Source organism: Felis catus, chromosome A1 (assembly GCF_018350175.1).
Source record: "Felis catus isolate Fca126 chromosome A1, F.catus_Fca126_mat1.0, whole genome shotgun sequence".
In the NCBI taxonomy this organism is placed as follows: domain Eukaryota; kingdom Metazoa; phylum Chordata; class Mammalia; order Carnivora; family Felidae; genus Felis; species Felis catus.
The window spans coordinates 209,801,266-209,815,839 of record NC_058368.1 but is presented as its reverse complement, the minus strand read 5'-3'; positions in this window follow the sequence as shown (position 1 = coordinate 209,815,839).

The window sequence follows — 14,574 nt, the reverse complement described above, 5'->3', positions numbered from 1 at the left end:
TCAGTTGGTTAAGCTTCCAAATGCTTGGTTTAAGCTCAGGTCATGATCTCGTGGTTCATGAGTTTGAGCCCCACATTAGGCTCTATGCTGATAGTGCTGAGCCTGCTTGGGAATCTCTCTCTCCCTCTCTCTCTCTCCCTCCCCAGCTCACATACTCTGTCTCTCTCTCTCTCTGTCTCTCTGTCTCTCTCTCTCTCAAAATGAATAAACTTAAAAAAAAAAAAGACATTGGGTCAAGCTGCAATCACTGTTATGAAGAATGAAAAAGCTGGGAAGAGCCTGGAGAGGGATCGGACCACTATTTAAATAGGATGGTCAGGGAAGGCTTCCTGAGGAGCCTCTGTTTTAGGAAAGACGTGAATGGAGTGAGAGAGCAAGACTGGGGATCTCCAAAGACCTCCAGTGTGTACTCCAAAGCTGTGTGGCAGAAACAGCCAGGAGGTCAGGAGGGCTGGACAAAGGGGAGGGGTCAGAGAGGGACTGAGGGAAAGCCCTCTGGTTGGGTCTTGCAGCCCATGTGAGGACTGTAAATTTTATTCTAGGCGGGGTGGGATGCCTCTGGGAATTTCAGAGGCAGGAGATCCTTCTTTGTCCTCTCAGATTAACAATCCTCGTGCTTGCCCATCTAAATAGTCTCCTTTGGGTAACTCGGCTACCTTCAATTTAAATGCTTGGTATCTTTCAGGGCAGTCCTCTAGACCTCCCATTCTCTCCCCTCTTCTCCACATTCTTCACCCAATTCTGTAATTCCCACTAAGGTAGGGTCCCCATCAGACCTAATGGCTCTCAACCTGACATGCACACCACACAGGAAATGAGAGAGGTCTTAGGTGCAGCCCACACCTTCTGTTGGTGCAGAGCAGCCCAGCACAATGAAGGAGGGGGCTCAGAGCTCTCTGCCCATGGTGTTCTCATCAGCTTATGGAACAACTACCCTCATGGCCTCCCTTCTTTTTCCAGCCACACCATGGATGGAAAGGATGGGTTTTCTGCCACCCACTTCTCTTCCTGCATGAACCTCCCAAATGAAAACGCTATGGTCTTGTTCGCTGGCCTTGTTCGCTGGTCTCAATAAGATGAGGAAGGAAACGAAGGAATTTAGAAAATCTCTCTTCATGGTGCCTGTTCTCAAGTCTATTACCTTGAAATAAGACCCTATTTTGGAAATCAGAATCTGAATACTATCAATTTCTTTCTGCAGTAACTTCCCTAATTTCTTAAGGCAGACAAGGGCCCTTGGCTGGAGTGACAGAAATATACTTAGAAAAGCAAAAGAGAAAATCATGTCAATTTTTCCCATCAAAATATTATGTAATAATAATAAATCATTATTATTATTATTATTATTATTATTATAAAAAATGAGGCAGAGGCAGGGAAATCTTCACTGGGGTTCTTTATCATCTGATGGATTTTCCCACTGCCTTTTCAAAGACTGATTTTTTTACTTCTACTTAAGAAGTCTTTATCCCTCTGAGATTTATTCACTTATGAAATGAAAACTAGTTTGGGCCCTTATGTCTGGCCTTGGTTTTTCTTCCATTTTCTCCTCATTTCCTCCATTTGTCTCTCTCATGAGAGACACAGGTCACACTCCCAGGTCACCCTGGACCTCTTCACTGCACTTTAGAGGCCCCCTGAGGTCCCATGGGAGAGAGACTAAGGACCCACACTTGGAGAAAAGCTGAGGAGTTGGAGGGCTCTGCCACTGTAAAGGAACTCACCTTATGCCTTCTGGCCCCTGCAGGGTTGGCCTGGATCCAGTCCGGACATGTCCCTCAGGCAAGAGCCCTCTTGAGGTGGAAAGAAGACTTGAAGTATAAATAATGGAAATGTTTTTCAAGTCTAATCCATCCCCCCCCCCCCCCACCAAAATCAAGGAAAACCTTGACATAGGAAAGAAGTCACCATTTACTATGTGTTTCCTGCGCTAATGGAAATCAAAGACCAAGAGAGCAATACCATCTCTCAGAGGCCCTTGTTGGAAAAAATCAAGGAGTCATTCCAAGAACAGAAAAGGCTCCCTTACCCACTCATCTCAAACTCTCAGACTCCAAGCAGATGCCCCCTTGTTCCTGCCTTGTCCCAGCTCTGTGCTTATGAGACAGCAAACCACCTCCCCCACCCCCCACCCCTGCCCCCACTCCACCCCAGAGTGGTTGAGCCTGACCATGACTTGCCAATTCAAACCAGACTCCTTCACCTAAGTGTCATGTGCCCTTGGGACAGTAATGTCACTTCTCTAAGCCTAACTTCTCCTCCTCTAGTGAAGTATTGTGGGGTTTTGGGGTGCTGGTGGGGTCTGGCGCTGACCACCAAGAAAGAATTCTTGAAGACGCCTTTGGTACAAAAAGGTGATTTTTATTAAAGCACAGGGACAGGACCCATGGGCAGAAAGAGCTGCACTGGGGTTGTGACATGTAACTGATTATATACCCTCAGGTTGGGAGGGGGTCAGGGACAGTGTAAATCTCTAAGGAATTTTGGAAGCAAGGTTTCCAGGAGCTCGAGGGGCTAGCTGCTATTAGGAAAACACCATTTATTACTGCTTAGAAAAGCCTCAGTCATGAGACCCTTCAGATGTATATCAGGGGGCCATAAGCTTAGAATACGATTGCCAGCATATATCTTGGGGAAGTTGAGATAATGGAAGTTTCCAAAGGAATTTTTATATGTTAAAGTAGATTTACGGGATCCTGGAGGTTGGGATAATGTTAAACCAAGTTTCCCTTTTGCCCCTAGCAAAGTGTCATCATGAAGGCACCTGAGCTCCTAGAGGGAAGTCACTCTGTCTCTTTCAAGGACTCGTCAATGGGCTGTGGGCAGTAAGGGAATTTAATTTTTCATTTGTCTTTGTTTCCCACATCACCATGGCAAGCACTTAAATCCCCTTACATCTTGATGAGGGTGATATTAGGGCTCCAGGAAACAGAGTCTATGGGTTTCTGGAGATTAGGCTATGGATAAGATTGCCTTTTTCTTGCGGTTTACTAAGTTATCTGTAAATTGAAGGAGACTCCTGTCCTGCATGACTGTGATCTCTATCAGCAAACCATTTGTTTCCTTTCCTTTCCTCTGTTCCTGGGCAGCCAGGAGCATCCAAGGAATATCACACATATCCCACCTGGTGGGGGGGAGCGGGTTGCTGTTAGCCTGTACTTTGCCTTCAGCTTGCCCCATGCTCCCTCATCAGTATCATGGAGTTTTATGGGTATTTAATTAGGTAATACCTAGCTGATGCCCAGCACATACGTGTGCTCACTACACTGTAGCAATTTCTGGGGCTGAAATACAGCTGAAAATCAGTGCACCAGGACAGCCACTCCAGCTATTTACTGCTGTTTTTACTTCTGATTAGTCAGCATCCATGCTTTAGCAATTGTAAAGTAGTTTTACTTTCACCCTTGGCTACTGTTAGTACTGATGTTATTATTACTTTTGTTTCATACAGTGTGTGTAGGGTGGCTTTATCTGGAGAGAGAGAGAGAGAGAATCTTGCCACATGATGGCAGCAAATAATCTCCAAAGTCTTTGCTGTCTTTTCCAGCTCTAAAGTTTCATGGGTCTGTGAAAATGCTCTCTCTATAGCTGGAATGGAGTCAGGCCAAAGAGGATTGGGTTGTAACACAAGTCTGTTCTCAGAGCCAGAAGCATCGGTCTCTGCTCCTTCCCATCGAGGCAGGAATCCACAGGTGTCTTTGAGTGAGTCTGGGGCTCTGTTCCTGAGGCTCAGAGGGTTTCTCCACCTCCCTGTCTTACTTCTCTTTAATCCTCTGCTCTCCCTTTGATGAGCGAGCATAAGGCAGGTTGAGGGCAAAGTACAAACTAGCATACCACCCCCCACCTCCATGGGGTATGTGTGATATTCCTCAGGCACCCCTGGCTGCCCAAAGACAAAGGAAAGGAAACAAATGGTTAACTGATAGGGATCATAGTCATGCAGGAGGTGAGTCTCCATCAGTTTACAATATCTTAGTAAATTACAAGGAAAAGGACAATCTTATCAATAGTCTAATCTCCAGAAGCCTATAGACTCAGTTTCCTGGAGCCCCAACATCACCTTCCCTCCATTGTGATATGAGAAACAAAAGCAAGAAGAAAATGGCAGAAGAAATTAAATTTCCTTATAACCTACAGCCCACTGACAAATACTTGAGGCTGGCAGAGTAAAATGTTTCTCCAGGAACTCCCTCCTGTCTTAATGTTAATGCTTTGCTAGAGGGAAAAACAACCTTAGTTTGACAATAGCCAGGCCTCCGGGATCCTGTGAGTCTTCTTTAGCATATGAAACTCACTTTGGAAACTTCCCCTGGGATTTATCTCCCTCAACTCCCAAGTTTGTAACCAGTCTCTCCTCATGGTCCCAGGGCAGCTCTTTCTGCCCACGGGTCCCATCCCTGTGCTTTAATAAAATCACCTTTTTGCACCAAAGATGACTTCAAGAATTCTTTCTTGGCCGTCGGCTCTGAACCCCATCACCCCAAAACCTCATCACCGTGACTGCATGTAATCACTGTCTTTCTTTTCCTCTCTCTCTCATCCTCTCTCCCTCTGCCTAGTCCTCTCACCTAGCCTCAAAAGACTTCCTGGTTTTCCATTTCTAGTCCCCCTAAAGCATCATCTCTCACACCACCATTCCTCAGGCTCTATGCTCCGAAGCAATGCTCCCACAGACCAGGCTCAGGATCCTGAAATGCTCTATTCCAACCCGGAGCTGGACAAGTTAGTCTCCCGCTTGTCTGTAAGAAATCAGATCACAAATTCCTGGGTCTACCAACTAACCAACCATCAATTTGTATTTATCGAGTGCAAGCATGTGGAGGCCATGAAGAAGGGAGGTGCCATGAGTGCTGTGGGTATGTGCCCAGCTCTGGCCTTACAGGGATGAGTTTGAATCCTGGCTCTGCTATTTCCTAACTGTGTGACCTTGAGGAAGTGTTATACCCTCTCTGTCTGTCAGTCCTGTCATCTATAAAATGGAGATATAACAACATCTACATTGCTATGGTAGCTTTGAAGGTAAATGATCATGCATACATAGAACACAACAACAGGCATCATCATAAAACAGATTCAAGGAATTTACAGTCTAATGGGGGAGGAGAGATAGAAATACATCACAAGAAAACAATGCCAATGGTGGTATGGATTCTTATGCCAGATGTTCTGGGTCTCTTCCTCAGGTAACAGAAGTAGGAGGCTCTCACAGACTGAAAAACAACAACAACAACAACAACAACAACAACAACAAAACAGAAAACCTGTCTAAGTAGCTCCATTATAAAGCAAATCACAGCATCCTAGTGATTACTATTCATTACCTTGAAAATTAAAAATTCAGTCTTTCTAGCTCCTCCCTCAGTACCTCACAGGGGTTCTTGGCTAAATTCTTCAGATGAGAAGTCTGACCCATAATTTGCATTAATTCAGCAATATTTTGGGCACCTACTGTTTACCAGCCAAACACAGTTCCTAGCAGGGAAAATCATTAAACGAGTAATAACATGCATGCAATAAGCACTAGGAGAAGGTCAGAGAGAGGAATTCCAGTGAAAGCATCACTGTAAACCGGACACGTCTTCCTCTCCCCAAACCTCCGAGAGGCTTCCTGCACTCTGCCTCTGAATGCAATTGTGCCTGAACTCCACGTGCAGGATTACTCTAGTCCTAAATCAGTGCTCTTAGCAATAATCCCCTTCCACTTCAGAATGCCCTCGTTTACTTTAACAGTAAGGGACTCTAACCAGGTAGAAGATAAAACCCTTCCAGTACAGAAGGGGAAGGCATATGTTCAAAACCTGCTATGTGCCAGGCAGCTCACAACAGTTCTGTGAGGTGGCATTATTACATCCATTTTATATACAAGAAAGGTGAGCTTCAGAGAATAAGTAACTTAAAAATAGTTGTAGTTGGAGTCCAGGTCAAGCAGTGGCTTTCTCCGTTAGAATACTCTAATCCTGGAAATTAATTCTGGTCAAGCATTGCAAACCCAGGACTTCATCTGAAACACACTGTGGGATAATCTCCTAGGTCACTGTTTTTCAAACTATGGGTCATAAGTTTTGTGGGTCCCAGCTAGCATTTTTTAAATGTTTATTTATTTAGAAAGAGAGAGAAAAAAGAGGGGGCAGGAGGGGCAGAGAGAGACCATCTCAAGCAGGCCCCATACTGTCAGCACAGAGCCAGATGCAGAGCTTGAACCTGCGAATTATGAGATCATGACCTGAGCCAAAATCAAGAATCCAACTGAGCCACCCAGCCACCCCCACTAGCATTTTTTTTTCCTATTTTCACTTCTTTTATTCAACATTGTCTTGGATGTCTAGCCAATATAACAATGCAAAAAATGTACATATTTTTTTAATTTTATTTTTTATTATTATTATTTTTAATGTTTATTTATTTGTGTGTGTGTGTGTGTGTGTGTGAGAAAGAGAGAAAGACAGCGAGCAGGGGAAGGGCAGAGTGAGAGGGAGACTCAGAATCTGAAGCAGGCTCCAGGCTTTGAGCTGTCAGCACAGAGCCTGATGTGGGGCTCGAACCCACAAGCTGTGGGATCATGACTTGAGCCGAAGTCAGATGCTTAACTAAGCTACCCAGGCACCCCAATTTTATTTTTTATTTTTTAAAATTTACATCCAAGTTAGTTAGCATATAGTGCAACAATGATTTCAGGAGTAGATTCCTTAGTGCCCCTTACCCATTTAGCCCATCCCCCTCCCACAAGCCCTCCTGTAACCCTCTGTTTGTTCTCCATATTTATGACTCTCTTCTGTTTTGTCCCTCTCCCGGTTTTTATATTATTTTTGTGTCCCTTCCCTTATGTTCATCTGTTTTGTCTCTTAAAGTCCTTATATGAGTGAAGTCATATGGTTTTTGTCTTTCTCTGACTAATTTCACTTAGCATAATACCCTCCAGTTCCATCCGCGTAGTTGCAAATGGCAAGATTTCATTGTTTTTGATTGCCAAGTAATACTCCATTTTATATATATACCACATCTTCTTTATCCATTCATCCATCGATGGACATTTGGGCTCTTTCCATACTTTGGCTATTGTTGATAGTGCTGCTATAAACATGGGGGTGCATGTGTCCCTTCAAAATAGCACACCTGTATCCCTTGGATAAATGCCTAGTAGTGCAGTTGCTGGGTTGTAGGGTAGTTCTATTTTTAGTTTTTTGAGGAACCTCCATACTGTTTTCCAGAGTGGCTGCACCAGCTTGCATTCCCACTAGCATTTTTTAATAAAAGAATAGAATAGAGTAGACTAGAATAGAAAATATCAGAGTGTCCTACATGTTGGATTGGTTCAGGAAATTTTTATTCTAATCATGTATGTATGTGTATAGGCCTTCATCACTGAATAAATTACACTCCATGATTTAAAAGTTTAAAGCTACATTTCAAAGACTTTGCTGAATAATAGCCAATCAGTAACTCATGAATTCAAGGTTTTAAATGCCTTTTGGTTTCCACAACTGACCACCCTCAAGGAACTTTTATCTTTGAAATACAAGTTTTTCCTTAGGAAGTGATGATTTGGACTTCTATCTTCAAGATCCAAGTGTTCAACCACTACCCATTTTCCAAATTCAGTTCTGGGCTCCGCTAATAAATGTTCCTCTGACCCAGCCCTCCAAAATCACTCTACGCATGGATAAATTTGAAGGTGGATTCCATGGCAAGGTTAAATTTCTCTTAGAGAGACATATCTGATGGTGCTTCTTGCCAAATGAAGATTTAAGTCTACTCTGGCACTTAGCTCTAGAAACAGAAGGAAGGGGAGAAATTCCTTGTTAGCACTGACATCTGGTGGTCATCAAGAGGCTGGCACTGCAGTATCTTGAACTTGAAAGCATTAACCTGGGAACCAGGTACCAATTCTAACTGCAGCTGAATTAATGCCTCATGTCTCCACACCCCCTGCGTCACCTCCCTTCTGTGGCTGGAGACAGAAAGGAGGAGGAAAACAACAGGGGCTTACAGGCAAATATAGCCAAGGGCCCATCGCTCATCATGAGACCCTGGGTAAAACTCTGTAAGACTCGGCTGCAAAATTGGGATAAGAAAACAACCACTGACAGTGGGCATGGGGGTATCTTATTTTATTCAATGCTCAAAACAACTCCTTTGATGTTAAGTTACAAGTACTTATTAAGCATTCAAACAAAATTGCTTCTCTTGTCCCTTTCATCATTTTATATAAAGCACTCATTAATTGTCCTTTAAAATCTAGATTCCTATTTCATTCCTATCATTGCTTGCCTGCCTTACTCCATTAAAATTATAGCAAAGATTCTTGGACAGCTTACTATGTGCCAAGCATTGTTCTAAGAGATCTACATGGTTAAAATCAAGTCACTCCAGACCTTTGAAGTGGAGACTATTATAATCCCCCATTTTACTGATGAGGAAAATGAGGTACGGTGAGTTTAAGTAGGTTTCCCAAGGCCACAAGCTGTGGGACTAACATTTTTAATTCAACAGTGTGGGTCCAGCAGGCGCACTCTTAACCCTTCAGCCAAATTTAGCTCTTCACCTCCCTTATAAAAAGAGCAAACACTCAGTGAATGCTTATTATGTGCTGGGCTCTTTATACACATGGTCTCATTTGATCTTTATGAAAACTCTGAAGATGATTATTATCGTTATCCCCATTCTACAGAGGAGAAAACTAGGTTAAATAACTTGCCTGGGGTCACAAAACTAATAAATGGTAATGTTGGAATTCCAACTAAGATGATTTGATTCTAGAGCCTTTGGTCTTTTTTTTTTTTTTTTTTTTTTTTTTTTTTTAGTTTTCTTCATTTTTGAGAGGCAGAGAGAGACAGAGTGCATGTGGGGGAGGCGTAGAGAGAGAGTGGGAGACACAGAATCAGAAGCAGGCTCCAGGCTCTGAGCTGTCAGCACAGAGCCGGATGGGGGGCCCGAACTCACGAACCTCGAGATCATGACCTGAGCCGAAGTCGGATGCTCAACCTGCTGAGCCACTCAGGCCCCCCTAGAGCCTTTGGTCTTGAACACACTTCTCCTTCAGACTTTCATACAATTCCAGCCTCCCAAACTAGCTTGTGATCTCAAAGGCAGAGCAGTCTCTGTCTGCACGACCTACTCCCTCTCCAGGTGGTTGATGATGGTGGTGGTGATCATGACCAAGGGGGTAAGGGAGGCTGGTCCAGCCTGTGTGACTCATCACAGTGCAACCACAGGAGAGAGATAAACAGAGAAAGCCCAGGAGACTCTCAGTGTGCTTCCTGTCCAGTGTCTGAAGGCAAGGGGAGTGTAGAACGAACACTAAGCAAGTTCTCAATTCAATGGCAGCATCTTTAACTTGATGAATTCCAAATGACCAGTGTTAGCATCTGTTTGAGTACTATCCTCTTCCCTTTTGGTGTCTCTCGTAGACAGGTTACTATTATTTCAGTGAGACAAGCCATCAACGACTGCCCTGAGAACTATAGGCGTGGGGCATCCCGGATTGCTGACACCAAATGTTGCTTGTTCCCCCACCCCTCTACCTTCTCCGCCACCCTTCCCCATTTCCCACCTTCCCTTTCCTGTTGCTGTGGCAACCAAAAATACCCTCACACTTTTCTAAATGTCCCCTAAGAAGAACCTTCCCTGGGTCAAGAACCAATGTAGCTAAGAGGTGGTTTTACTCTAGATGGAGTATAATTTCCCTGAATCAGGCATTCACAATGTTTCTGGAATTTTGATATTCTATCTCTAACACCCTTGCTTGTCAGTTACCTATCATGGTAAGCTCCTTTCAGCCTGGCACCGTGTTCCATCTGTTTTCCTTTATGAAATTAAAAAAAAAAACAACAAAATTCGCTTAATTTTGCACTACCTTCTGGGACTTTCAGTAGCACAGATACGATGTGTATGTATTTGTATACATACATTATATGTATACATATATATATGTATATATGTAATATAAACAAACATATACAACACAAAAACAATTCAATGACTTTTTTAAAAATTGAGAACTTAGAGGCACCTGGGTGTCTCAGTCAGTTAAGCACCCAACTTCGGCTCAGGTCATAATCTCACAGTTTATGGGTTCAAGCCCCACATGGGGCTCTGTGCTGACAGTTCAGAGCCTGGAGCCCACTTGAGATTCTGTGTCTCTCTCTGCCCCTCTCCTGCTTGTTCTCTCTCTCTCTCTCAAAAATAAACATAAAACATTTTTGAGAGCTTCATAACACCTTTTTTTTTAATGTTTATTCATTTTTGAGAGAGAAAGACAGCACGATTGGGGGGGAGGGGCAGAGAGAGAGGGAGACACAGATTTCGACCTCCAGGAAACCTCTCAGATGATAGTGAACTGGAACTGCCCAACAGTAGCACTGTCACCATGAGTCTGCCCAGGATAGGGATGGAGGGCGAGGTGAGGAGGAGGAACCCAGAGAAAAGAAAATGCTACTTACATGGCCAGGGCAAGCATGAGATAGTATCCTTCTTTTTTTACTAGACCTACTCTGTGAAGACAATAAAAACCTCTTTCTGCTTTTCCATTATCCATGGTTAACATCAAATATACAAGCAAAAGACATCAGGTCTGTGTCAGAGCAAATGGCCAGCCTGAAGAGGAAAGCCTTATGTGCTTTGAAGATGGTGCTGGGATTTAGGAGACTTAAAAGTTGTGTCGAATATTCAACATTGTTCATACCCAGTTGGATTGAAAAGCAAAAATCCTTAAGCGATTAGTGGCCTCAGTTTCCTCCTCTGCAAATGAGGATTTGGGGGGGAAAATGCCTCTCACTAACTGGATAGAGCATGGAGGAACCTCAAAAAGTTTCCTTAATGAATGGGCCATTCATCTTTCTATTTTGAAGGATAATCATGGCTTAACTCAGGACTTGTGTTTTAGAAATCAGTGTCAGCACATGAAAGAGTTATGTAAAAGGCTTGTAAAACTCCACTATTGTTTATTTTATACTTATAGGCCCTGATCATTTTAATCAGCTATAAGACACCTTGTTGAAAACAATTAGCTTTGGCAATACACGGATATACAGAACGTTACATTCTAAATGTGTTCATTTTCTTCTTCCCTGCCACAAGTGGTAGATAATCCAGATAAGAAAAGCAGGTGGAAGATGATGCTAAGTAATCTGAGGGCATTATTACAGACTGAGGCTGGGGAGATTTTTGTCCTTCTGACAAATTGAAAGAAGCCGACAGAACAAATCTTGTTTCCGGAGTGCATTTTCACTTAGCTGTCCTCTAAGTGGAAATGCATTACCCCTAGAAAGAAAAATCAAAGTTCTGCAATGGACAAAGATAAAATGGCCAATTTGGCTCCCAGCAATACATGCTTGATAGCTACTAGAGTTCCAGGAAAAGAAAACAAAAAAATTAAATTTGACAGAAATGAAGAGGAGGAAAAAAAATTTTTTTCCAGTTAGTGTCTCAATGCCTTTGACGAGACTTTAGGGTAATTCAGTAAGAGGTCACTTAGACATCTCCCCCATTTATCCTATAGACAAGTGTTAGTTTCATGGAGCTGCCACCCTACATACCACAGGTGGTGTCTACACATGTAGACCACGGATTGATTGCATGATAACTTACTTGAGACAACCTAAGAACAAGCGTGAGCAACGACTTGCCTGGAAATGAATTGTACAGTTTTCCATCGGCTCTCATTTCTCTACTCAAGAATGCACTTCTGGGGCGCCTGGGCGGCTCAGTCACTTAGTGTCCGACTTCGGCTCAGGTCATGATCTCACGGTTCGTGCATTCGAGCCCCGCGTCAGGCCCTGTGCTGACGGCTCAGAGCCTGGAGCCTGCTTCCGATTCTGTGTCTCCCTCTCTCGCTGCCCCTCCCCCACTCACTATCTGTCTGTCTCTCTCTCAAAAATAAATAAACATTAAAAAAGTTAAAGTAACTGGGAAAGATATATCAAAAGCCTCAAAAACGCCCATAGCCATTGACTCAGTAATTCCTCTGCTAGAAATCTTTTTCAAGGAAATCATCAGTAAATGGTCAAAGATGAGAAGCATAAAGTGGCGGTTATAGAACATGGAGTCTAGGTTCAAATGCTGGCCACTCTACTTACCAGTAATATAACCTTGTGCAAACTCCTGAACGTCACTTGCCACATTTGAAGATAGGGATAATAGTATTATCCATAAGATTCCTGTGAGGCTTAAATGAACTAATACGTTAAACACTTGACACTTGGTAAACACAAAAATGTTAAGGAGTTATCATTACAGCAAAAGAAAATGCAAAAACCTCTAGCAACAGCATGTGGTGTCTAGAAGCAGTATGTGGCCACACGAAGGGTGGCAGAAACTGCTAGTCGACCCTCAGTGTCAGTCTTTTCCTTCTACGGAAGGAGAACCTAAAGTAGAAACACTGGTTTTTAGCAGGGCAGAGAATCACCTAGAATAAATACATTTCCCGTCCTACCTTGCAGCTAGTTAGAGCCAAATGACCAGTCTTGTCAATGGGATGTGAGCAGGAGTGATAGGCCTACATTCTGGGTTGTGTCCTTAAAGATTAGGGGTGTGTCTTCCCTATCTGCTTTCCCTTCCTTCTTGTGTTCACATAAACGGGGTGGTGAGACAGCTTGGATCATGCAGATGAGGGCCACCCCAGGGGATGGCAGAGCTATACAATAAAGGAGCCGAGACTCGGAGCCACTGGCTTGGAGGGCCACCACAGAGACACAAATTTCTACCTTGGTGAGCCCACTCTTATTTTGTGTCTCTTTCACAAGAGCCAACCCTGTTTGCTATTAGCACACGGAAATATTATGCAACTATTTTAAATGATGCTTTGAGGAGCGATCTGAATGTCACAAAAGAATGTTTATGATACAGTAAATGGGGAAACACTGGATACTAAATTGTATATATAATATGATCTCAGCAATTCTTTAACAAATTCATGGTTAAACACACCAGAAAGAACTATGCCAAAATAGATTTATGTTTGAATATTTTCCTTCTACTTGTCTATACTTTTTCAAATTTTCTGCGGTATGCATCCAATATGTTGATAATCAAGAGAAGATAAGGTATAAAAATTCTAGCCACCTGTATTTCAAGACAAAGCTGCCCCAGCTGCCAGAAATACCCCCTCCTCTTCGCACTCATGGGTCATTTCATTCCCGGCTCTGTTATACTGTAAGCAAGCACCCTGTCTTTTGTAACTTTGTGCTGCTCAGAATTTCACCTCTGATAGACAACAGGTATTTGATGGATGAATCACAATTAGAAGGGCTGCGATGTTTATAAATACAGCCAACTTAAAGCAATAACTTGGCTGCTTTATTTGTACTTTACTTGTCTTACCGGCAAATTAGTCACAATCTGCTGTATCTAGTTTATCTTCCAATATTAAACTTAAGAACAACACAAAATTAATGTAGCTGCATTCAAGTTTTGCACATTTTTTTCTTAACATTTACCACCACCCTATTAAGCACGTATTATTATCCCCATTCTACAGATTTTGAAACTGAAGCTCAGAGAGCTTATTTGCCCCAGATCATGGAACTACCAAGTGATAGGGCTGAGACTGTAATAGCGACCTTCCTGACTTCACCACATTATCCTACATAACATCTTTTTCTCCAAACATTTATTTAGTGTATGCTTTTAACGTTTTACCTCATAAAATAGCAGTTCCGGTAATACATAATACCCATGCAGTATAGACTAAATGCTAAATAATGTCCTAAACAATATTTGTATCTGCATACACATATGTACTCTTTTAATACTGACAATAATCTACACAAGTATTTTTATTGTACTAATAATATATTCCCTTTTCTATTAACTAGTTTTTAATTGAAAAAGGAAAACATGCCACAATCTAATCATGAGAAAAACATCATAAATCCCAATTCAGAGATATTATACTGACTAGTAGCCACTACTGACTAGTACTTACTGAAACTGTCAAGGTCATCAAAAACAAGGAAAGTCTGAGAAACTATCACAGCAAAGAGGAGCCTAAGGAGACAGGACAACTAAATGTAATGTGAAATCTTAGATGGGATCTTGGAACAGAAAAAGTACATTAGGTAAAAATGAAGGAAATTCAAATAAAGTACGTAAATACTGTATCAATATGGTTCATTGTGACAAATTGTGAAAAATGTACCATATTAATAATATAAGATGCTAGTAATAGGAGGATGTGGATGTAGGTATATGGAACCTCTGAGCCATATTTGTAATTTTTCTGTAAATCTAAAACTATCCTAAATTTAAAAGGTTTTAATATTTTATTTAGTTATTTACTTATTTATTTATAATTCCAGTATAGTTAACATACAGTGTTATATTAGTTTCAGGTTTACAATATAGTGATTCAACAGTTCTGTACATCACTCAGTGCTCATCATAAGTTTACTCTTCATCCCCTTCACCTATACGCCTGTCCCCCACCCACCACCCCCCTGGTAACCATCTGTTTGTTCTCTATGGCTGAGAGACTGGGTTTTGGTTTGTCTCTTTTTTTCCCTTTGTTTGTTTTATTTCTTAAATTTCACATGTGAGTGAAATCATATTGGTGTTTGTCTTTCTCTGACTGACTTATTT